Source organism: Ovis canadensis, chromosome 5 (genome assembly GCF_042477335.2).
Source record: "Ovis canadensis isolate MfBH-ARS-UI-01 breed Bighorn chromosome 5, ARS-UI_OviCan_v2, whole genome shotgun sequence".
In the NCBI taxonomy this organism is placed as follows: domain Eukaryota; kingdom Metazoa; phylum Chordata; class Mammalia; order Artiodactyla; family Bovidae; genus Ovis; species Ovis canadensis.
Window position 1 is genome coordinate 77,701,550 of NC_091249.1, and position 25,477 is coordinate 77,727,026.

A 25,477-nucleotide genomic window follows, 5' to 3' on the forward strand; every position below is an offset into this window, starting at 1 on the left:
TGTATTTTTAAACTCAACAAAATATGTGGGAAATATGGTGGATACAGTGGAAAACCCTAACATACATGGTAAATGGGACGTCTTACAGAGAAAATAAGAGGATTCAGAAATAATGTGTGAAGAGTCAATTGCTAAGAGCTTTCTAAACCTGATAAAAGATATTATAGTACAAATTCAAGAAGTCCAATATACCCAAAGCAAGTTAAATGAAAGAAATCACACCTACACAAGCTAATAACATTGCTGAAAACCACAGACAAGCTCTTAAAAGCATTCAGAGTGAAGAAAGGGTGAGAGGCAAATTACTACAAAATGATCAGCATTAAGATTGACAGCTGACTCTTCACAAGAAACAACTGAATTATATTTTCTAAGTGCTGAAAGAAAATAACGGCAAATGTAAATTCTATATTCAACAAAGATGTATTTTCAACAGAAAGGGTAAAATGAGGACATCGTCATACAAATTTAAAAAAAAAAGTATTTGTCAATAATAGACATACCCTCATGGAAATAACTCAAGGATATTACTCAGGAAAAAGCAGAAGTATTTGAGATGGAAACTCAGGAATAAAAAGGAACTAGAATTATAAAAATATGGGTAGATACAAACAAATATGGACTGAGTAAATAGCAATCACAATAATTTTCCATTATTTTCACTTTCTGTGCTTTAATCTTATTATTTTATTTTGATCTATCTTGAAGTTTACTGATTCTCTTTTAAGAAGCACCTAATCTACCATTAAGTCTATAAAATTCTTGATGTCAATCTTTTCTTTTTCAAATTTGAAATTTCCTCTTTATTACTTTGCATGGTTTTCAGTAGTCTCCTGAAATTATCTATCTTGTATTTTATTCTCCAGAAGGTAGTAAGCTTAGTTGACTATAAAATACATGCCTGATCAATCTAATATCTTGAGCCCCTATGGATATGGCCCTATCTTCTCTTCTGTTCATTTATACTTAACGTTGTTTTAGCTTCTGATGTAACTGGTTATTTTTTATCGTGTTCTGGACATTGTATTGCAGAATTTTTCATAGAAATAATTTGATGCCTAGGGTTATGCTAGCTTTTCCCCTAATAGATGTAGGTTTGCCTTGTTAACATCAATCCATTAGCATTTCAGTCCCATTTTAGAGATTGAGATGATTTAAAACTAAATTGCCATCTCTACAAGCACCTATTTCCAGGTTCATCCTCACTTCTGCTGGGCAGCTATTCTAAGTCCCTACCCAAAATGACCATTCTTTAATAGCCTCATTCCACTGCCACCAATTTTTGTTTCTGAACTCCAATCCCCACATTCTTATTCCTTCCTTCTTTTAGTTTGTTTCTTCTGGAATTGGTAAATGTCTCCAGGGCAAAAATATCTCCAAACACAAGGGTTACCCAATGACTTTCCTCTAGCCTCAGCTCCTTGCTCTGTGGTCCTTCACTCTCTTGTTGGCCCTTTAGATCTTCGAGCAGATTTTGAAGTATTTTGTCCAGTTTTTCTTTTTGTCCCATTGGTCCAAGTTATATAGTTTCTCAATGAGATAAGTAAAAGCCCTATGCCTTCTCTTAAAAAAATTCACAGACATGTCCACAAGAAACTGACTGCAGGCAGCAGTTTCCCCCTCTAGATGATTCTCCCAAATCATCACAGTTTCCAGCTGGTCACTTCTCATTTACATCAACTCAGTCACTGTGTGTCTCAGGGACTGGGACTCTTGCCTTAAATCCTTTCTAAAACAAAGCAAAAGATAAACATTCTGATAAAGCACTATTTGGTCTTCTAAGTCAAATTTAAACTTCTGAGTCTATTTCTTCTAAATTAGGCTTTAGGTACTTGGTAAATGAAGGTTAGGTTGTTTCTTATTTTGCTGGGAAAGAGCTCCTAAAGGTTTTATAGGGTTGCTATCATTCTCCTCTCCATGTGCCTGGAAGATCTGTAATGTTTAATGGTCCCAGGCTTGCCCTGTGAGGACAGACTGACAGTCTCTTCTGAGCAGCCGAACAGCTGCTAGTTTCTAGACTCAGTCATGGTGTGAGACCAGGACAGTGCTGAATGGAAGACTGAAGGCAGGATGACTTGGAAACAGATGGTGTATAGCTCCCACAAGGTGTGGAGTCCACTTCCAGAGTCAGAAGAAGAGTATTAATGCCACTAGGATGCCACGTTGAGTGAAAACAAAACCACACACACACAAATAAGATAGAAGACTCAACTCTTCCTGCCAATAATCAGGAAATCTATCTGTTCAAGGACTGACTAGTAGATTCAGAATAGACTTTGCCAAAGGGTCAATAAAATGGAATAAAAGCCTACAAAGATTTTCAGATACCCTGGGAAAGACAGAAAGGTGTGACCTTTTCTAAAAAACTCCTGTCCTTTGTTTGGTCTAATTCAATGAAAAATTTCTGAGTACAGCTGTTCTATGCAAAATAATCTCTACTTTCAGGAAGAAGGTACTTTCCCTAATTGTGGTTGAGTATGCAGTTCCCAGAACCAAGCTGCCTGGATTCTAATCCCAGCTATGCAGTATACCAGCAATGTGCTCTCGGGCATGTTATTTAATTTCTCTGTATTGTCATTTTCCCATATATAAAACAGAAATACTAGTGATACTTAGCTCACAGAGAGAGGATTTTAAAAAAGTAATGCAGGTAAAGTACCTAGAATAGTGACTGATCTAAAAAAAATGCTATTTGCAATTAAACTTTTTATTATTATTATAATTATTACTTAACAATATCTAACATGCTTATCTTGTGGCTCTCAGAGCCATGGGTTTCTTACCTCTGTTCTATATTCTTTTATTTATCATTCTAAACAGGCTGCTTTCATAAGACTATTTCTTTACTAGCTGAATGTGGGGATTGCATTGGGGAATCCCACATCTTGCTGCTCATTTCAGAAGAATCTTTGACAACACTACTTCCTAGGATCCAAATATAGAGAGTATGATTTAGTAGATCTGGAATGGGCATAGGAAGCTGAATTTTACTGATGAACATAGATGCAAAAATCCTCAACAAAATTCTAGTAAACAGAATCCAACAACATATTAAAAAGATCATACATCATGACCAAGTGGGCTGTATCCCAGGGATGCAAGGATTCTTCAATATTCACAAATCAATCATGTGATACACCAAATTAACAAACTGAAAGATAAAAACCATATGATTATCTCAATAGATGCAGAGAAAGCCTTTGACAAAATTCAACATCCATTTACGATAAAAACCCTCCAGAAAGTAGGCATAGAAGGAACATACCTCAACATAATAAAAGCCATATATGATAAATCCACAGCAAACGTTATTGTCAATGGTGAAAAATTGAAAGCATTTCCCCTAAAGTCAGGAACAAGACAAGGGTACCCACTCTCACCACTACTGTTCAACATAGTTTTGGAAGTTTTAGCCACAGCAATCAGAGAAGAAAAAGAAATAAAAGGAATCCAGATTGGAAAAGAAGAAGTGAAACTCTCACAGTTTGCAGATGACAAGATCCTCTACATAGAAAACCCTAAAGACACCACCAGAAAATTAGAAAACCCTAAGGACACCACCAGAAAATTACTAGAGCTAATCAATGAATACAGTAAAGTTGCAGGATATAAAATTAATACACAGAAATCCCTTGCATTCCTATAAACTAACAGTGAGAAAACAGAAAGAGAAATTAAGGAAACAATTCCATTCACCATTGTGATGAAAAGAATAAAATACTTAGGATAAATCTACCTAAAGAAACAAAAGACCTATATATAGAAAACTATAAAACACTGATGAAATAAATCAAAGATGACACTAATAGATGGAGAAATATACCATGTTCATGGAAGAATCAATATAGTGAAAATGAGTATACTACCTGAAGCAATCTACAGACTCAATGCAATTTCTATCAAGCTACCAATGGTATTTTTCACAGAACTACAACAAATAATTTCACAATTTATATGTAAATACAGAAAACCTCAAATAGCCAAAGTCATCTTGAGAAAGAAGAATGGACCAGGAGGAATCAACCTGCCTGACTTCAGACTATACTACAAAGCTACAGTCATCAAGACAGTATGGTACTGGCACAAAGACAGAAATATAGATCAATGGAACAAAATAGAAAGCCCAGAGATAAATTAACACACCTATGAAGACCTTATCTTTGATAAAGGAGGCAAGAATATACAATGGATAAAAGACAATCTCTTTAACAAGTGGTTCTGGGAAAACTAGTCAATCACCTGTAAAAGAATGAAACTAGAACACTTTCTAACACCATACACAAAAATAAACTCAAATTGGATTAAAGATCTAAATGTAAGACCAGAAACTATAAAACACATAAGCAAAACACTCTCTGACATAAATCACAGCAGGATCCTCTATGACCTACCTCCCAGAGTAATGGAAATAAAAGCAAAAATAAACAAATGGGACCTAATTAAACTTAAAAGCTTTTGAAAAATGAAGGAAACTATAAGCAAGGTGAAAAGAAAGCCTTCAGAGTGGGAGAAAATAATAGCAAATGAAGCGACTGACAAAGAATTAATCTCAAAAATATACAAGCAGCTACTGCAGCTCAATTCCAGAAAAATAAACAACCCAATCAAAAAATGGGCCAAAGAACTAAACAGACATTTCCCCAAAGAAGACATACAGATGGCTAACAAACACATGAAAAGATGCTCAACATCCCTCATTATCAGAGAAATGCAAATCAAAACCACAATGAGGTACCATCTCACGCTGGTCAGAATGGCTGCTATTAAAAAGTCTACAAACAATAAATGCTGGAGAGGGTGCAGAGAAAAGGGAACCCTCTTACACTACTGATAGGAATGCAAAGTAGTACAGCCACTATGGAGAACAGTGTGGAGATTCCTTAAAAAACTGGAAACAGAACTGCCATATGACCCAGCAATCCCACTGCTGAGCATATACACCAAGGAAACCAGAATTGAAAGAGACACATGTACCCCAATGTTCATCGCAGCACTGTTTACAATAGCTAGGACATGGAAGCAACTTAGATGTCCATCGGCAGACAAATGGATAAGAAAGTTGTGGTACGTATACACAATGGAATATTACTCAGCTTTAAAAAGAATGCGTTTGAATCAGTTCTAATGAGGTGGGTGAAACTGGAGCCTATTATATAGAGTGAATTAAGTCAGAAAGAAAAACATCAATACAATATATTAATGTATATACATGGAATTTAGAAAGATGGTAAGGACCCTCTATGCGAGACAGCAAAAGAGACACAGATCTAAAGAACAGACTTTTGGACTCTGTGGAGAAGGTGAGGGTGGGATGATTTGAGAGAATAGCATTGAAACATGTATATTACCACATGTGAAATAGATCACCAGTCCAAGTTCAATGCATCGAACAGGGCACTCAAAGCCGGTGCATTGGGACAACGCTGAGGGATATGGGGAGGGAGGGAGGTGAGAGGGGGCTTCAGGATGGGGGACACATGTACACCCACGGCTGATTCATGTCAATTTATGGCAAAAACCACTAAAATATTGTAAAGTAATTAGCTTCCAATTAAAATAAATTAATTTTTTTAAAAAAACCTCACTGGCGAAACACTGGACTCTGGTATACCAATTATTAAACATCTGGCCCCAACTATTAAATGTTCATGAACTTTGCAAACTGGTTGCTCAACTATCAGTAGCTACTGGCTATGGTGGGAATATTTATATTATGAAAATTGGCAAATGCTACACTTTTTCTTTTTTTCTGGCAAGCTAGTTCACTACCAGGAGAAATATCAATAGCCTCAGATATACAGATGATACCACTCTAATGGCAGAAAGTGAAGAGGAACTAAAGAGCCTCTTGATGAGGGTGAAAGAAGAAAGTGAAAAAGCTGGCTTAAAACTCAATATTAAAAAAAACTAAGATCATGGCACCCAGTCCCATCACTCCTGGCAAACATAAGGGGAAAAGTGAAAGGAGTGACAGATTTCCTCTTCCTGGGCTCTAAAAATCACTGCAGATGGTAACTGCAGCCATGAAATTAGAAGATGCTTGCTTCTTGGAAGGAAAGTTATGACAAACCTAGACAGTGTATTAAAAAGCAAAGACGTCACTTTCCCGACAAAGGTCTATATAGACAAGGCTATGGTCTTTCCAGTAGTCATGTACAGATGTGAGTTGGACCATAAAGAAGGCAGAGTGCCAAAGAATAGATGCTTTCAAACTGTGGTGCTAGAGAAGACTCTTGAGAGTCCCTTGGACTGCAAGGAGATCAAACCAGTCAGTCCTAAAGGAAATCAGCCCTGAAGACTCATTGGTAGGACTGAGGCTGAAGCTGAAATTCCAATACTTTGGCCACCTGATGTGAAGAGCTGACTCACTGGAAAAGACCCTGATGCTGGGAATGATTGAAGGCAGAGAAGAGAGTGACAGGGGATGAGATGGTTGGATGGCATCCAATGGACATGGATATGACTCAATGGACATGAGTTTGAGGAGATGGTGAGGGACAGGGAGGCCTGGTGTGCCATAGTCTATTGGTGTGCTATAGTCTGTTGGTGTGCTATAGTCTATTGGGTCACAAAGCGTCAGACAATTTGGCAACTGAACAACGACAAGTTGACTATCACACTGCAGGTATAATCTTCTCCTTCCTGGGAGTGTTTCTGCTTGACCAAAATCTTCACTGTTCTCAGGGTTTGTTGATTGAGATTTGGATCTCTCATGGAATGGGGATTCCCATGGTGGAAAGGGCTATTAGCCAGATATCTCTGCATCCATATTGAAACTCTCATGTCTTCACTGTGAGGCAGACGTGGAAAATTGCCTATTGGTTACTCTAGCTTATGGATGTGTGATAGTCAGCTCTCACAAAGATTTAAAATCAGTTTTGAGGCAGCTTGTACAAAATCATAGCAGTACACATTAAAATCCAGATTCTCTTTAAAGCTTTTCTTTAAAAAAGTGAGTGACTTCCCTGAAAGTCCCATGGTTAGGACTCCATGCTCCCACTGCAGGGGACCTGGGCTTGATCCCTAGTCAGGGAACTAAGATCCTACATGTCATGCTGTGGCCAAAAGAAAGAAAGAAAGAAAAATAAATAATCTATGGAGAATTTTTTTTTTTTTAATGGAAAGATCTGGACCTGTTTCTCATTTGAAAAATTCTGGCTAAAGCTGAGTGACCACTGGCAGGATGAAAAATGTTCTCTCACCTGCCCATTTGTTCCTTTATGCTTCCTGCCTGGCCCCTGAGTCTGCAGCTCACTGCAGCCGTGTACCTTGCTGGAAAAGGTGACAGACCAGGACTTCGCAGATGGGAGCCTGTCATCATGATGCTGCTTTTAACTCATTGTGTGGCCTTGGCTGACTCACTTTCCCCATAGAAGTCCTAGTTTCTCATTTGCAACCTGGGATAACGCACACCATATCTGCCTCTAAATGACCTTGGGATGATCTGAAATGGGAGAGTGTAAGCCCCTGAATGCCAGCTGCAGGAAAGTAAAGAATTAACTGCTATCTGTTGATTTCTATTATCTATTGTCCCCTTAGTGGGGGTGAAGGATCCCAGAACAAGATCTGATAGGAAAAAATGTCTGACTGCATTGGCACACTGAGAATGGATGGGGAGAGATGGTTCCATGATGAGAAAAGCATATGTAACAGAAGTACCAATGAACTTGCTGAATCTGCAGTCTTGCTCAGGGAGCTTTGGGACCATGAGAATTTAAAGACCTTGTTATTAGCCACCTCCACTTTACATTTATGAAAATACGGGCTCAGAAGGAACATGGCTTAGAATCAGATCTGCATATCAATCCTAGCAACATTCCTTAACCTCTCTAAGCCTCTGTTTCCTCGTGTATAAAATGGGAATGCAAGAATCTGTCTTATAACACATTATGAAGATTCAGTGAGATAATGCGCTTTCGTTACCTAAAACATATTGTAAATGTCCATTAAGTGACAGCTGCTGTTATTAAATCAGGCATATGCTAATTGAACCACTGGCAAACCAGGAAGTAGTTAAGAGAATAGACGTATTGCTAGTGGATAGTTCCCTACAGGAAAAGAATTTTTCATCAACCAGATGGGGCTCCTCTGACTTCCCATTGCGCTGAGGTGCTTCAAATCAGTATTTTTCCTAGCATTTGCTACAAGAAGCATGAGACACCCAACCATAGAAGCCCAAGTTAACAGCAAGTGCTGAGAGTCAGAGGTGGTATTATTAATAGCATTATAAAGCATTTGCAGAGTTGAACTGGCGTGTGTTTCCCCTTCAAAACTCCTTAAATATTGCCCCTATTCAGCTGGGAATGAAAAATTTGGGCTCTGAGAACATTTATTTATTTTCCCTGCTTTTCACGCCTCTTTTCACCAGCAGGTCTGAATATCAAGGCAAAAGTGTTCAAGCTCCTCTGGGCTCTTGAAGGCAGGAACAAATTACAAATTCTTGGAGCCAGTCCTTTTGGACTAAACTCCTTTTTCTTTTCCTCTTTCCCTATAAGATTTTCAGTTCCAGAGAGTCCCTTTTCTCACCCACTCCTCTCCTAATGCAATTCTGTTTGATTTCCACTGAGCAGCTCCTGAAAGGAGCTGCTGAACCGTGCGGTGGCCAGCATTTCAATTCCTGAACACCCGGAGCTGTTTCAGATGCTTCTGTAGATCCAGCAATCTTGCATTTAACCAAAATGATTGACACAACATTTTCCCCTTCCCCAGCATTTCCAGCTCATTAGTCTTACTTGTCTTCCACAGAAAGACTCCCTTGGTTTAGTTTCCTGCCAAATCAGTGAACTTATACAAATACATGCATAAGTCAAACACACCTACACACGCATAGATGTAATAGGTACTGAGTCTATCGGCGGTGAATATTCAACAGTTCATTTCTAGACTTCATGTCTCCACTGAAGTTTTAGTCACTTGCTCTTTTCTTATCTCCCCTTCTTCTTCTCCCCTCCCCTCCCTCCCCACTTCTTTACTTTCTACTTTTCCCAGAAACTGCCTCTTTTTTTAGTAGTAATTATAAAATCTCATATTCTTCAATGTCAAAGAGGCTTGAGAAGCTTTCTTATACAATCCTCTCACTTTAGTTTTGAGAAATCTGTGTGCTGGAAAGGAAACCATGTGCCATCAGTGGCTTATCTTTGTCTTTAGGAAAGCTTTCAAGCTCCACGGGCATCTCCCCGCACTGCATGGCTCGGGCCCTCCACTTCTCTACCTCAGTCTCCACGCAGTAACCACACAGACCCTTCAGTTCCCACCTCGGGGCCTTTTCACACACTTTTCTTTCTTCCTGGACAGTCTTTCACACCTGGGCACACACCTCTTCTCCACCACTCCACATTCTATTTAAGTCTCAACTCAAATGGTACTCCTTAGACCACACACTGTTCCCTGTTCATTTCCTTCCTGGCACTCATCAAATTTCTAACTATGTATTTAGTTGTTTAATGTCTCTTCACCCATTAGAAAGCAAGATCTCTGGGGCTAAAGGCCATGTCTTGTCCCTTTCCCCTACTACTTCTTCAGTGCCATATACAGTGCCTAGCACTTGATAGTAACAACAGATAGTAACAAGAAACTTAAAAGTGCATTAAATAATTAAATGCACTTAAAAGTGCATTCCAGCATACAGTAGGTGCAGACAAATACTGCTTGATTCCACTTTTAGAAGGTACCTAGAACAGTCAAATTCATAGAGTCAGAAAGTATACTTACTGGTAGATGTCAGGGGTCAGGGGTGAGGGTAGCAATGAGGACCTGGTGTCTAATGGGGACACAGTTTCAGTTTAGGAAGGTGAAAAATGTGGGAGATAAATGATGGTGAGAGTTGCACAGCAACGTGAAAGTATTTAGTGCCACTGAGATGTACAGTTAAATATTGTTAAAATCGTATGTTTTGTATGACTTTTACCAAAATTTTTTAAAAAAACATTAAAAAAATCCAGTGAATTTTTACAGTAAGGATCATGGCTGAGCTATTCACATTCCTATCAAATGAATAACTATTGCTTATTAAAATATTTACTTGTGATTATCTATGTTTTGCTAGACAGCAAAAGAATATATGGTTTATTTTGTTATCTTACTTAAAACCTATTCATTCTGTTTCTTTTGTTGAATGTATACATGGTGTAACTTATCTAAATATGATCAAATATGTCTCAGATCAGTCACTTTACTGCTTTATTAAAAAAACGAAAGTAATAGTGTCTAACATTTACTGGGATCTTGCAAGTTTCAGAAACATTGGTCTAAGACTTTTATATGTATTAACTCATTTAATACTTACAACTATCCTATGAGGAGGGTATGATTATTATCCCCATTTTGCAGGTAAAAAGACTGAGTGGTAAAGTCACCCACCCATTATTACACAGCTAGAAAGTAACAGAGCTAGTTTCTAATGCAGGCAATTCTGACTGCAAAGCCTGAACACTTATCCAGGCCATGCTGTGTCTTTATGAAGTGTTCCATTAATATTCATTGAAAGAGTAAATGAAAAATTTATCCAAATTGATTAGCAGCAAAACTGAGGTTAAAACTTAAATCGCTTGATTGATAATCCACTCCTCTTTCTATGCAAACAGTGAGCTTCTCAAGAACTAGCAGAGTGCAATAAAAAGAGAAAGAAGAAATTAACAAATTGGTCTGTTGCTGGTAATGACTATGGGAGGGACCTTGTGTTGTAGATTGTGGAGTGAAATGGAAATCATCCTTTTAGATTCAAGCAGGACCTAGTGGCAGGTAGAAAAACACTGAACTATTGAAGAGGACTTAGGATAAGGAATTAGGTTCTCTAGAAACACGAAGTGGATTTATAGTTATTATCACCACCAATTCTCATATTTTAGATGACATTTTTCAAACCTGTTTCTGAAGTATAAGCAACCGTCAGTTTTATGAGAGTGCTGGTCAGAATTCTATTTAGGATGAAAGCTCCAGCTGAGTGCCTTGTTCACTGCTGCCTCCACAGCGTGCGGAGCATCGCCTGGCACATAGTAAGTGCTCAGTAATATTTATTTAATGAGTTAATGGGAAAGGCACATCCACAAATCCATCAGTGTGTCCTCACTGAGTACCTGTTATTAAGTTTACGCAGTCAAGGCACAGTAAGGCTCACAAAGAAAAATAAGTCAGATTCCTTTCCATGGAGATATCCTAATCTAGGTGGACCTCATAACAACTACCACTATTAATAAAAGTCGCCATCTTGGGGGTGTGCTTTGTCTATATGCTGTACTATGTCCCTTTATTTATTATGTCATTTTCATACTTCTAACACCCGAAGGATAATGGCATTAGTACTAGACTCCATTTGTAGATGTAGACACTGAGGTTTAGAGATGCCGATTCCTTGATCACAGTCACAAAGCAAGAAACTTGTGGGTCCAGGATTTGAACTCAGCTCCATTTGACTCTGGTATCAACTATGCCAAATGCATTCATCCCATTATTTCAAGGTCACCACCTATGGGTGAGAGGCATGTTGGGACTACCAGTGTTTGCAGCATTAGAAGGTAGGAGCAGAGACAGAGACAGCACCACAAGAAACACCACTCAGCCTCTCCAGGTCTACATATGCTGCTGACCTGGACCTGAGATACTCCCATTCTTCACCTGCCACAACCCTATTTGTTGTGGAGGACAGATTCAGGAACTCCCCTTCCTGGAAGCCTTCTCAAACACTGTAAGATCAGGTTAGCTCTGCCCTCCTTCACGACCCCTCATTGTAATACTTCTCATCCCACATTCTCATCTCATGTGTTTCCCACCCACTATTCTCTGAGTTCTTCCAGGAAAGTGTTTTATCCTTTCAGGGCTAGTACAGTGCCTGACCTATAGTGTATCATTTCCTAAATATTTATGGAATAAATGAATTTTGGGTAGAAAGTGCCACATATGGATCCAACCAAAATATCACAGAATTCAAAGGAAGGAATTCATTTTAGGGTGCTAATTAAAACTCCAAGCAAAGAACTGCTGAGAAGTTGGGTAAGGTGCTCAAACAGTGCTGCACTGCATATGTGTGGACCTAAAGGGCTCAGCAGATGAGTGGTGTGCAGTGTGCTCCTGGCAATGTCAACATGGTGAAGACATTCTTTATGTTCCTGTTCGTGACCTGGGAACTCATGCTGAGGGTGCTACTGTCACTAGTGCTCAGTACTGCCCCTGCCCTATGCTCGGGGCCACAAAGGTCAAGATCAGGAGAGAATCAAGAGTGGAAGTCTATCGTGATGATGAAGCTGAGCCCAGAGCTGCATGTACACTTCAGTTCAGTTCAGTCACCCAGCCATGTCCAACTCCTTGCGACCCCATGGACTGCAGCATGCCAGGCCTCCCTGTCTATCACCAACTCCCAGAGTTTACCCAAACTCATGTCCATTGAGTTGGTGATGTCATCCAGCCATCTCATCCTCTGTCATCCCCTTCTCCTCTTCCCTTCAATCTTTCCCAGCATCAGGGTCTTTTCCAATGAGTCAGTTCTTTGCATCAGGTGGCCAAATTCTTGGAGTTTCAGCTTCATCATCAGTCCTTCCAATGAATATTCAGGACTGATTTCCTTTAGGATGGACTGGTTGGATCTCCTTGCAGTCCAAGAGACTCTCAAGAGTCTTCTCCAACACCACAGTTCAAAAGCATCAATTCTTCAGTGCTCAGCTTTCTTTATAGTCCAACTCTCACATCCATATATGACTACTGGAAAAACAATAGCTTTGACTAGAGGGACCTTTGTTGGCAAAGTAATGTCTCTTCTTTTTAATATGCTGTCTAGGTTGCATATGTTGTCATAGCTTTTCTTCCAAGGAGCAAGTGTCTTTTAATTTCATGGCTGCAGTCACCATCTGCAGTGATTTTTGGGGCCCCCCAAAAATAAAGTCTCTCACTGTTTCCATTGTTTCCCCATCTATTTGCTGTGAAGTAATGGGACCAGATGCCATGATCTCAGTTTTCTGAATGTTGACTTTTAAGTCAACTTTTTCACTCTCCTCTTTCACTTTCATCAAGAGGCTCTTCACTTTCTGCCATAAGGGTGGTGTCATCTGCATATCTGAGGTTATTGATATTTCTCCAGGCAATCTTGATTCCAGCTTGGGCTTCCTCCAGCCCAGCATTTTTCATGATGTACTCTGCATATAAGTTAAATAAGCAGGGTGACAATATACAGCCTTGATGTACTCCTTTCCCAATTTGGAACCAGTCTGTTGTTCCATGTCCAGTTTTAACTGTTGCTTCCTGACCTGCATACAGATTTCTCAGGAGGCAGGTCAGGTAGTATGATACACTTAATCTTATCAAAATGAATGGAAGTAAAGAAATCTGAAGGAAATTCAAGACCACAAAACTAACTGAACTGAAATACTGGATTGGCCAAAAAGTTTGCTCAGATTTTTCCATAACATCTTATAAAAAAAACCAGGATGAACATTTTGGCCAAACCAATACATCATACTGTTTAAACCAAGAATAACAGTGTTGTGAGAAAGACCATCCTGCTAAGTCATGATGGAGGCAGAAGACAAACAGCAGCCCTGGAAGACAATCTTTCCCTTGGAATTACCTAAAATGGAACTTCATTTTCATTTTCATTTGAGTGGATCCATTAGTGCTAATGCCATGAGGAAATCAATACACAATAAGCCAGTTCTTAAAATCCATGACTAGATGACTGTGATTAACAAGGGAAAGAAAAGAACTTTGGAAGAATGTCTCCAGAAGTTTCAAAGTATTCATCAGCTTGCTACTAGCCCTGAAGAGACTTTCATGACCACAAAAGATGTTATTAAAGAATTCACAAATGATGGTGTCAAGTGCCTGAAACAAAGGAACACACCCAGAAAAGAAAATACTACGGAATGACTGAAAAGATGTATATGGAATTTGTACTTGATACTATAAAACAGTCTGAAAAAAGAGAACATAGGCACTGATGCTAGGTATTTGACAGCAATCAACAGAAGAGCTGGCCCTTCAGTAGCCGAGGAGACTGTTAAGCTTCCTGAAGGGTTCTTCCTTTCTACTGAGGACACAGTTCTTGGGCTTGACCTCGGTGGAAACCCTATGGTAGGACAAACAATATTCCTTGGAACTTTTTTAGAACCTGATAAAACATATCTTCATTTGCTACTACATTTTACAGAGATCCCAAAGCAAAAGGAATAAAGGAAGGAAGGACGGACGGATGGATGGAAGGAAGCAAGCAATCAATGAAGAGACAGAAGAAGAAGGAAAGGAAAGGAAATTAGAGAAGGGAAAGGAGGGGAAGAGGAAAAGAAAGAAACTTGTGTATTCCTGGGTCTACCTCCTGATAGAATTAGGCAGGGCCATTTCTCAGTTTCCCTGAGGGAAGATCCCTGGATCTAGTGGACTTTGTAAGGCATCCCTAGACACCACTGGGTAAAGCTTAGGGCTTCAGTTCCCTCAGACAACCTTCTATTCCTCTTGCCCCACCCCCAGGTTGCAATTCATATGGAGAGAAGTACTGTTTTAAGAATACAAATGTCAGTTAGAAAAAAAAAAAGATTCAAAGTAGAGTTGAGGGTAAAGTGGTCATTAAGATTCCTGTCTGGATGTTTGGACTACGTTAACCTAGGAAAGTTATCCTCTATGAGCCCTAATTTTTGCATCTATACTCTTGAGATGACAAAAATTACTGCTGGGAAGTCAGAATGAAGCCATACATTAGGAGCTCAGCTGAGTGCTCTGTCCTTTGTAAGGACTCACGTGTTTGTCACGGTCGCTGCTGCTGCTGGTGCTACTTGTCTTCCAGCATTATTATTAGGCAAAATTGGGAGAGTAGGCATTTTATGCAGAAGTGCCCTTCTGAGGAAAAGTACAGAGACATGAGGAAATGGCCTGCCCTCAGGTATAAAGACTCATGGCATCGGCAAAAAAAGCTAGATATTTCATGCTGAGAGAGAGTGACTCCTCTGAACCAAGGAATCAAATACTCAGAAAATTAGAGAGCTGATGAAACCACGCTCCATTCTTGTTTTAAAAAGCTAAATATCAAAATGAAGAGCCCAACATATGAGCCCAAGGTGTGTGTCTTTCCCACTAAACATACAGCTGAGGCTCTGTACCGTGACTGCCATTTTGTTCTCAGGAAATGATCCCCTGGGAATGTGGGCTGCCATCTCTTATTCTTTCTGGAGAAGAGTGATGTGTCATTAGACATCTTTTCATCTAGAAGAGTGATACCAGTTTCAGCTCTATGTCTAACCACCTAGTCTTTTCCAAAGGCTGCCCAAACAGAAATGTGAAAAGATGGGACTCGGTCCTTATGACTAGGATTACAGGAGAGTGGGTGTGCTGGTATAAGTGATCCTTCAATTAGCTCTTGTTATGAAAGTTGGACATGCATAGAACCTATTAGAAGGTTTTCAAAATATGTGAAATTATTTAGCTACTTACAGGCTATATCGGTGTACTACTTTCTTGAAGATGCCATTTCCTGACGATGCTAATTATGGAGGCATTTCAGAATAATGACCTCATAAAGTTCAAGCAGCTGTCTCTGCGTGCAGACTTAGATAACACACAGCTATGACCTCACTGAGGCCAAGGGCAGGTCTTAATAGCTTGAAAGGACTGTGGTCAGAAAAGGAGTTTGGCTTACACTGTTTTCCCTCTTAACTGTTTAATAAAAGGAAGTGTCTCATTACAGTTGCTTATTTCCTCCATGATTCCATGGGGTTAGGGCTGTGGTACCTTCGGGTCATTAGACAAAATGAGAGTGATGTCTTGGGATAGATTGGGAACCCCAAAACTCAGCCTTGTTCTCCAGTCATTGGAACACTTTGGTTATTTTATTCCATCACATTGGTCATTTAGAGTTGAAGAGTCTAAAGATACTAGTCATTTCTAAAGGCTGATTAGATCATTTTCCCTGGGGAAAGAGCTTCTCTACAGAGGAACTTCAAGATGTCCAAGAAGATGGGCTCTGTGTTTACTGAGAGACAGGAGAAGTGATCAGGCAGTTACAGAGCCTGGGGTATTGGGGAGTAAAACGAACTGCTGCCCATACGTAATGGAAGGTCAGACGCAGAGTGAGCGTAATGGGAGCCTTATAAAAGCAAAAGGAAAAACCAGGACCATCCACTTACTTAAAATGGAAAAAGGAATGTGTGTTTTTATCCCAATGCCCATCAGATTTCTTTTAGGAAAAAGGAAGTGAGAGTAGGAGGAAATTAGGCGTAGGAAAATGTTATACAATTTCTCGGCCTTTCAAGCATCTTAACATCTGAGGCAGGTCAGGAAAACCATGGTGGAATGAAGACTCTGGATTCAGGAGACATAAATTCAAGCATAGATTCTGCAGCTGTCACCGTTACTGTGTGACTTGAGGACAACGTTCCCCTGCCCCCCAGCCTCCATCCCTTGCCTGTCATATAAGGGAGTTAGATAAAGCCTCTATAGGTTCTGTCTTTACTGGCATTCTAGAGTTTGTTAACAAGCTAAAACAAGGATCCTGTTTTCCAACGTGTAAGACACAGAAAAAGTATACAGTGAAGTGACCTATAAATTCTGCTGAACTTTAAATGTGAATTCGATGCAAATATGGAATTAAAAATTAGCATGAAAATCATTGTCCTCTGTAGTTTAGGAAGTGTAATGCAGTTGCTTTGCAGTGGGAAGAATGAATTTTGCACGTGCTGAAATAAGCACTGACAAACGTTAGAAGAGATCGACGCTACAGTAGCCTAGGCTTTTTTCCCCTTTGTTAAGACTTTTTCTTTTCTCATTTTGCATCCATTGTTAGATGGAGGACAAATATCCTTGAGATTCTACATGGGTCAATGGTACAAGGATGTAGAAGAATGTCAGGTCACCTGAGCACAGTCATAAGTAGTGACATCATACATAGGTTTAGATGACTCAGATGACCTAAGGATATACAGCCTCTGGTCAACCTGAGGTAGTATCTACCTGTCCTGAAAGAAAGGAAAGTTTATGCAGTTGTTACACTTGAACTTGAGCTGAGAAAACAACCTTGGAGATGGGAATTCATGCTTACTGAATGCCACAACATATGTTAGCATTTGACACATTTTGTTTCATTTAATCCTTATGCTAAAAGCACCCTATCAGAATGGGGCTGATTCCCCGGTGGTTCAGTGGTTAAGAATCCATCTGCAATGCAATAGACACAGGTTCAATCCCCAGATCAGGAAGATCCCCTGGAGGAGGGCACAGCAACCCACTCCGGTATTCCTGCCTGGAGAATCCCACAGACAAAGGAGCCTGTTGGGCTACAGATCATGGGGTAAAGAGTCAGATACGACTGAAGTGACAGCATGCACACACCCTAGCAGAATACAGTTTTTAAACATTGTTTGATTTTCTGATTCCTATTTGTAAAATGTGGATATGAAACCTTGATGAAGGCAAATAAGGTCTTACAGCTTGTGAATAATATTGGATTGGCCAAAAATTTCACTCAGGGAGCTTATGGAAAAACCCAAGTGACCTTTTTGGCCAACCCAATATAAGCTGAAATTGAAATCTTCCCTGACTCTAAAGCCAGTCCTCCTCCACAGTATCTCATCACCTTCTGAAATCCTAGTTTTCATTCTAGTTCTGCCTTTGTTTGACTGTGGTACCTGAAAAATAACCACTCAGTTTACTCATCTGTTAAAAATCACAACCAGCCAATTGACCAAAACAGTACTATATGGCCTCTGTTCATCTTCCATGGTTTGTAGGTGGACATTACAGCACCACATTTAATTCTCTAGGAACAGTGCCTCTGACAGTCATGAAACATGGTGGCCCTTGGCTTTAAAAGGTCCTTGTACAACCTGAAACTATATGTAAACTGTATCATATATTTATATATCGGTAATGTTTTAGAAGAGTCCAAAGCTTTCCTGAGGTCTCAATGGAATCCATATCTCCAAATGCTTTAGAACCTTCTGATCAGTAGATCTCCTTGTGATATCTTCTAGCTCAAGCATCTGTAACAAACTGAAATAAATTAAGGTTTGGTACATGAAGGGAGTTCAAAGACAGAACTTACGCTTGCACCAAAGATTATGCGATGTCATGGAAACAGACCTGGCAAAGAATCGAGGACTCTGGATCCTGGCTTACTCTGCCTTATCACTCAAAGAGATGTTAATTCCTCTCTCTCCTCTTGTAAACAGTTATTATAAAACCAAATGTGATAATATGGATGAGAATACCCCTGAAAATATAAAGTTTCCTGCAAAAGTATGACATTAACTGAGAGATATTAAAGTATCAAGTCGTTTCACTAGTTGTCAACTGAGAAAGAGGGAAGATTGTGAGCTCCATCAGCAAAATTTAGAAGCCCTGCTTTTTCATCCTTCACCAAGGTCCAACATCTGATACTTACGTGTAAATTTCCTTGACTTTAATGAGAATCAGTTGCAAATACAGCTTGCAGGGTTCAGATGGAGATCATCACCAATCTGGGAGCTGACAAACAGAACTTAAGTTTCTTCCCTAGACAACAGTAGTTCATCCTTTTTAAAAATCTCCTTTATTCCATGAGGCAGTGGTTCTTAAACAATGGTCCAGAGCCAGCAGCATGAGCATTACTCAGGAACATGTTAGAAATGCAAATTCTCAAGCCCCACCCTTGACCTACTGAATCAGAAATTCTAGGGGTGGGCTGTGCAGTCTGCATTTTAACAAGCTCTCCAGGGAATTCTGATACGCTACAAGCTCAAGTTTGAGAACCACTGTCATAAGTGATTATCCCAGGACAGACCTCCTGGGCTACCCTGTTGGTTATGGGAACTCGAAAGAGAATGACAGAGTTCCAGTAACCTGGAAGAGGATCAAGCACAGCTCACTAAAGGGCAGTATAGGCCAGGTTGGGCTGGAGGACAGCAGGGCAGCAAACACGACAGGGGCGTGTTCAGGGCTCCCCTGGTGGTCTAGTGTAAAGAATCTGCCTGCTGATGCACGAAACACAGGTTTGATCCCTGGTCTGGGAAGACCCCATATACTGTGGAGCCCGTGAGCCACAACTACGGAGCCAGTGCTCTAGAGCCCGGGAACCGCAACTACGGAGCCCTGTGCCACAACTTCTGGAGCCCGTGTGCCTAGAGCCTGTGCTCCGCAACAAGAGAAGCCACCACAATGAGAAGAAGCCTGCACGTGCAAGTAGAGAGGAGATCCTGCTCTGCAACCAGAGAAAGCCCACGAAGCAATGAAGACCTAGAACAGTCAAAAATAAATAAAAATAAATCGAAGTGCAAGTTCAGGGTGTTTTCACAGGTCTAAGTGAGGCAGCTATACTCAGTCTTATGCAAACAAAGGTTTCTCAGAGAAAGAAATGCCTAAATTTAGGTTTCCAAAGGATGAGAGAACTGGTCATTTTAATGTGGAAAAAACTGAGATTTAGGGCACTTGGACAACTGTACTCCAGGTCACACAACCTGCAAGCAAGTGGTAGTGTTGGGATTTGAATTCAGGTCACTCCAATTCCAGAGTTCTTGCTTTTAACCATTACAGTTAGGCTGGAAAATAGGTTTTATCAAGTCTGTCCATCCTGATAAATTGATAATGGCTTCCAGGAAGGCTGGTGATGAGGACTCTGAGACCTGGGCTGGGCTCAGCAGGAAAGGATGCCACAATTAATTAGTGATGTCTGCCTTGGGTACAGAATAGGGGAGTATATGTGTCCTGCATGCATTTGCTGACCCTGCACTGCAGAGTACTGCCTCCAGGACTTAGCACAAAGAGGGACAGACCTGCAGAGATGTTTCTTATTCATGGAAGATTATCTCTGACTTTAAGGACTTAAAGCTCTGTGGCATCAGTGGGCACCTATTATATGTTACTAGGAGGTAGTCAGTGACAGCTGAGGATGTTATGAGCTGAAGAAGCATTCATTGAGAAAGGGAATGAAGTTTTCTTCAAAAAGTGAAGCTGCTGATTAAGTGTAACAGTGAAAAACAAACAACAATAAAGAACAATCTTATGAACCTAAACTTCAAAGTCTGTAGGACAATTCACTTTCATTTTTTACTTCTGTTATTTCCATCAACATGGCAGATGTTGATATGATAGAAAATGTCACTGTTCGCGTAATGTGTCAAGTTGGCACTCTCGTGCCTAGGGGAAACTTAAATTTAGAAACGCCACCCAAAAAGTATGCATTCAACATACCTAATGGCTCAACTATGGAGTAGTTTAGAAGTTACTATCAGTCAGAGGGACTGAGAGCATGGCTCTTTAAGGCAAAGATGGTACTAAGTTAGTGCCAGTTTGCTTCACACATGGTTTATGTTGTTGAGAAGATGGTAGATGAGCTCTTTGAAGGGTAATCAAATACTGTTTTCACAATATATTTGTTAAACCAATGTATGGACTGAAACAACAGTAACAACACAACAGCAACTGGTCCTAATAATCAGAGGAAATCTGATAGGTACCATCAAGTCAGCGAGTCATGGGAAATGACTTCTGGATGAATTTCCTCTGCAAAAATTCTTTTTCACTTCTCCCTGTCTCAACTTCACACTGAACTGTTATAAAAACACTTTTTATCCTTGAAATTAACAATTTTTGGAAGGAACTTGTGCCCTGGACATAGAGATCAAAAGAAGAAGATGACCTCCCCCAAAATCCCAGGTCAGAGCTGTTGGCCACCTGGGCATTTCTCCCCAGGAATTGTGAACATTCATCTCTCAGTAATCATGACTTGGACAACCCACGTGCACCCCTGCCCCCACTGTCAGATGCTCACTTTGCAGTTATGGGCAGCCTTGGGTTTCATCATCTGAACAACTAGGGTGTAAGCCTCAGTGGTCCCCCACCTCAGGGCTCTGCCTGCTGACAGAGCTCCCCTAACCCCCACCTGTAGGTATCAGGAACCGGCTTCCCACTGGTCCTCCTCCCCCAAAGCATTTACACCAGAGATGATGGGGGAGCTTATCACCTTAAGATTTATTTACCTTATCTCACACTGGGAGAAGAGATTTGACAGTACCAGGAATCAAAACATTTCTCTGCCCAAGTCCTGCTGACCAGTGCAGAATTATCTCTGATTCATTTTACATTTTAAACATTATCTGAAACCTCAACAAGGAGAAAAAGAAAACATGACAGCCGTCTGTGGAAAACAGGCTCTGGGGTGCAGACTGATAAGGACTTCACCTTTAGATAATCACCTGGAGAACCATAAGAAAGGGACTCAATGTGCAGAGACTGTGTATCTTTGTACCTTAGCATCTTCTGAGGTACAAATTCCGACACGAAGAAGGTGCCCTGGAGACCAAGGCTGGGGGGTCTCTAGTTTAGATTATATGTTCTGAAAGAGAAATAGAACCATTTAAAGGTTCATATTGAATACACTGAACCCTGAAGGTTCTCTTTTGCAGGGCTCCTGATCCATTCATGGAGCGGTGAAATACCAAGTCAGTTCAGAGAAACTGCCTTAGTGGCTGTGCAGTTGATTCACGTCCGTCACCCCTGGTTGGTTTTGTAACATGTATCCCAAATCCATCCCTACCCATCGAGCAGTTCTGGTGCTGAAGCTTAGCTATGAGCTGCCATTGTGCAGCCTTCTCTTTAACCCAGGTCCACGGCTGTTTCCTCCTTCATTCCAGGGAGAGAGACAGTGTAGTGCTTTGGGTTGAGCCCAGGGTTGAGGGTCATAACAAGATCCAGTTTCTATATCTACTTCTGCCACTGTCATCTTATATGATTTTGGACAAGTATCTTCCTCCTCCCAGGAGCCCAGTGATCTGCTGTTAGTGCAGGATTGGGCTTCCCTGGTGTCTCAGACAGGAAACAATTGGCCTGCAATGTGGGAGACTCGGGTTTGATCCCTGAGTCAGGAAGATCCCCTGGAGGAGGGCATAGCAACCCACTCCAGTATTCCTGCCTGGAGAATCCTATGGACAGAGGAGCCTGGCGGGCTACAGCCCATGGCATTGCAAAGAGTTGGATATGACTGAACGACTAACACTCATCTCTAAGGAGACTTTCCACCCTAACATTCTAGATCTTCAAGGGAACTGGAATTCTGGGTTCAACTGAAATTGGTGTAACCAGAATTTGCCAACTTTCTTCCTCTCCGGCATGAAGCATCACGCCAGGCATCACAGGGGATATGCTTCTATCAGATCTCTCTCTCTCTGAACCACAGCACTCACAGGCAAGGGGTGAGTGGAAGAGAAAAACAAGTTTACAGTTATCTCTGGTGCACAGCAGAACATACTGTGTGCTATGAGCAAAGTACAAATGATTACAGGGTCTAAAAGAGGCAGAAATTGCATCTATTTACAAAAAGTCAGACTCACACTTCACGGCATTTCAGATGAGCCTTGTCAGGGAGGGAATTCAGACAGGACACAACTTAGTTTCTATAGCAACATTCACTGAGCAGGTCTTTTGTGCCAGCCACGGTTCTGAGCACTTTGCACACAATAACCCTTTATTCCTCTCAGTCTTTTGATATTGAGGCTGTGATTATTATTCCCGTTCTGCACATGAAGAAACTGAGGCATACACTGCTTAAGTAACAGGCCACGAAGAAAGGGGTATGTGTCGGGATTCAAACACAGGCAATCTGCTGGACAAGCTCCCGTTGGCAATCTGGTGGCTCTACTGATTGCGACACGTGGAAAACCACTGACTGGAAACTGGAGAACGAAGAAGGTCTGACTTCAGGGATGAGCCCTGTGGCCGTGGGCAAGTCCTTTCATGCCTCTGGTCTCCCAGTTTCTTACTTGTGAAATAGCAGTGCTAAGTACTGGCCTCACTGGATTGTCATGACAATTCAGTAAAATGGGGGATGTAAACATGATTTAAATGATACAAAGTTCTATATATTTTTCTGTTTGTAAATGCTTTTTTTGATGTGGATCATTTTTAAATTATTTATTCAATTTGTTACAATATTGCCTCTGCTTTGTGTTTTGGCCACTAGATATGTGGGATTTTAGTTCCCCAACCAGGGATTGAACCTGCATCCCTTACATTGGAAGGTGAAGTCTTAACCACTGGTCTACCAAGGAAATTCCTACATACTTTTTTTGAATTTATTTATTTTTAATTGGGCATAATTGCTTTACAATATTCTGTTGCTTTCTGCCATACATCAACATGAATCAGCCATCGGTATACATAAGCCCCCTCCCTCTTGAACCTCCCTCCCCTCTCCCACCCCATCCCACCCCTCTAGGTTGTCACAGAGCACCAGGTGGAGTTCCCTGTATTATTTACAACAAACTCTATATATTTTTAAATAATAGAAGAAAGCAGAAGGAGCAGCATGAAGAGAAGTCTGAAGGTGGTAAAGTGCAAGGTGTATATATTTAGGCATGTGTTTCGGGCAGAGTGATTGTCCAGAGTCCCATGAGTAAGGGCTACCTGATGGGTCAGGCCTGGGGTCTCTTCCTCAGAGTTACACCTTGGGGAGTTTCCACTCAAGGCTTTACTTCTCATCTCTACTATCTGTGCTTGGCCTTGACTGTGCTCTCTAAGGTGGAGAATCACAAATGTAGTCCATTTTTCTCATGTTTTGTACTGTTGAAGCTCATGCCCAGAATGCCAACACAATTCTCATCAGCATTTGAGTTCAGCCACAGCTTTGAATGAAAGGACTAGACCCTTAACCCTCAACACTAATATAGGCATTGGCACATTAGTTTCAGCAGAATTGGCCCATGTAAGCGTGACACTAAGGGACAATCCCAGCATAAACAGACTTATCTCAGGAACGTCTGTGTAGTAAGATATGTTACCATCATCTTCTCAATACTGTCCAAGGCAGCATCTTCAGATGGTATCCAGGTTACCATAGGAACTGGTGATAAAGCTTAAGGGATACGGTAAGAAAAGGGCACCAACTCAAGGGATACTCAGTGGGAAATACACTGGACTGGCACCAGAGGATCTGAGTTTGAGCCCTAGCATGACTGATTTTTGACTAATTTCCCCTAGAAACTGGAGGAGGAAATAGCAGCCCACTCCAGTATTCTTGCCTGGAGACTCCCATGGACAGAAGAGCCTGGTGGGGTTGCAAAGAGTTGGACATGACTGAGCGCACATGCATGACCTTAGAAACATCAATTCCCCTCTTGGAGCTTTTGTTTTCTGTAAAATGGCACAGCTGATATAGGTGCTCCTTAAAGCATCTTTGAGTCTGAAAGCCCAGAAGCATGCAGGTTATTTTAAGCAGAAACTTAACTAAAGCTATTCTTAGGTTCCCAACTAGAAGCTACATGTGATTTTGCATCTCCTACTAACTGCAGAGGTCACATTTTCCACTGCTTTTTGCTCTTATCTCTCTCAGCTACCAGATGCTGCCATTTACAAAGCAACAATAATAATGCGACAATAGCAACAGACATAGTGGGAGACAGGAACTGTGCTAGCAATACATTTTCAATGCATTCAACTCTCAGAGCAACCCCATTGGGTGGGTATCACCATTATTTCTGTAACACAGATGAGGAAGCAAAGGTTTCAGAGTTAATCATTAACTTGCCCAAGAGACAGAGTGGGGAGCGAGTCCAGTCTGTCCATGGCAAACCTTGTGCTCTTAGCCACCTAGATATCCAGCCAGGACTGAACATAAGGGTATGAACCTAAGTGTCCCAGGTGGCCCTGGTGGCCACTTGCCTTTGAAAAATGGTTTCTAAAGATTTTTTCATAGGGATCAGAGCCTTTCTTCCTCAGGAAGAAGGAAGTCATTAACTCTAGAGTGAGAGAACAGGACAAGCAGTCCTTTCCCTAAAGTGAATTCTGATGATACAAGGGTGGACAGGCATCCACTGAAGAGAGAAAATCAGAGGGAGAAAAGTAGCATGAGGAAAGTGGAATTACCCACCTTCTTTGTGATCTGAGAGACACTCCACACAGGAGTCCCGGACCTCTGCCCGACATTGTTCAGTGACCCTGACTGAGGATGCATGGAAAAGTACACCAGGATGTGTGGGTGTCAGTGGAGGGGGAGTCACAGCTCATAGATTAGACAGAATGAAGGAACCAGCTGCATGGACCAGCCTCACTTAGAAAGCATCTGTTCCCAAAGCCCTATTAAGTGCCAAGCACACAGAACCACTCCTAAGACAGGGCCCCTGTACTCCTTGTGTGAGACAGGAGACAAATCCAGGCTTGGCTGGCATTAACGCCAGACGCTAAGTGCCATATGAAAGTCTAAACAACTTGCTCCAGGCGTAGAGTGGAGGGAGGATCCACTCTACAGTTAACTCCAACACAAGGCAGAAAGTGCCACGAGCTCTAATGAAAGCACAAGCTGAGAGCTCCGGGAGCTCAGAGAGGGATGGGTGGATTCTGACTGGGGTTAACACTGAAACGGTGGTGTTTGAGTGGAATCTTGAAGAACTGAAATGAGTGTGAAAGGGCTGAGATGAAATTCCCTTCATCTCAGGGATGTCAGTATAAAGAAAAAGTCAAATTGTCTATGTTTGCTCTTCTGAAGGCAGAATGGCTGCAAACATCAGAGTCGAAGTTCAGAACGATCTGATTTTGACTT

At 41.0% G+C, this 25,477-nt stretch overlaps 1 protein-coding gene and 1 pseudogene across 7 annotated transcripts in view; both read left to right on the top strand.

Moving 5' to 3' along the window:
• The window catches only part of GRIA1 (glutamate ionotropic receptor AMPA type subunit 1), a 355,517-nt gene that overhangs the window by 146,939 nt on the left and 183,101 nt on the right, over positions 1–25,477 (top strand). The window lies entirely within an intron of this gene.
• On the top strand, positions 13,498–14,402 carry LOC138441849 (N6-Methyl-AMP deaminase-like; annotated as a pseudogene).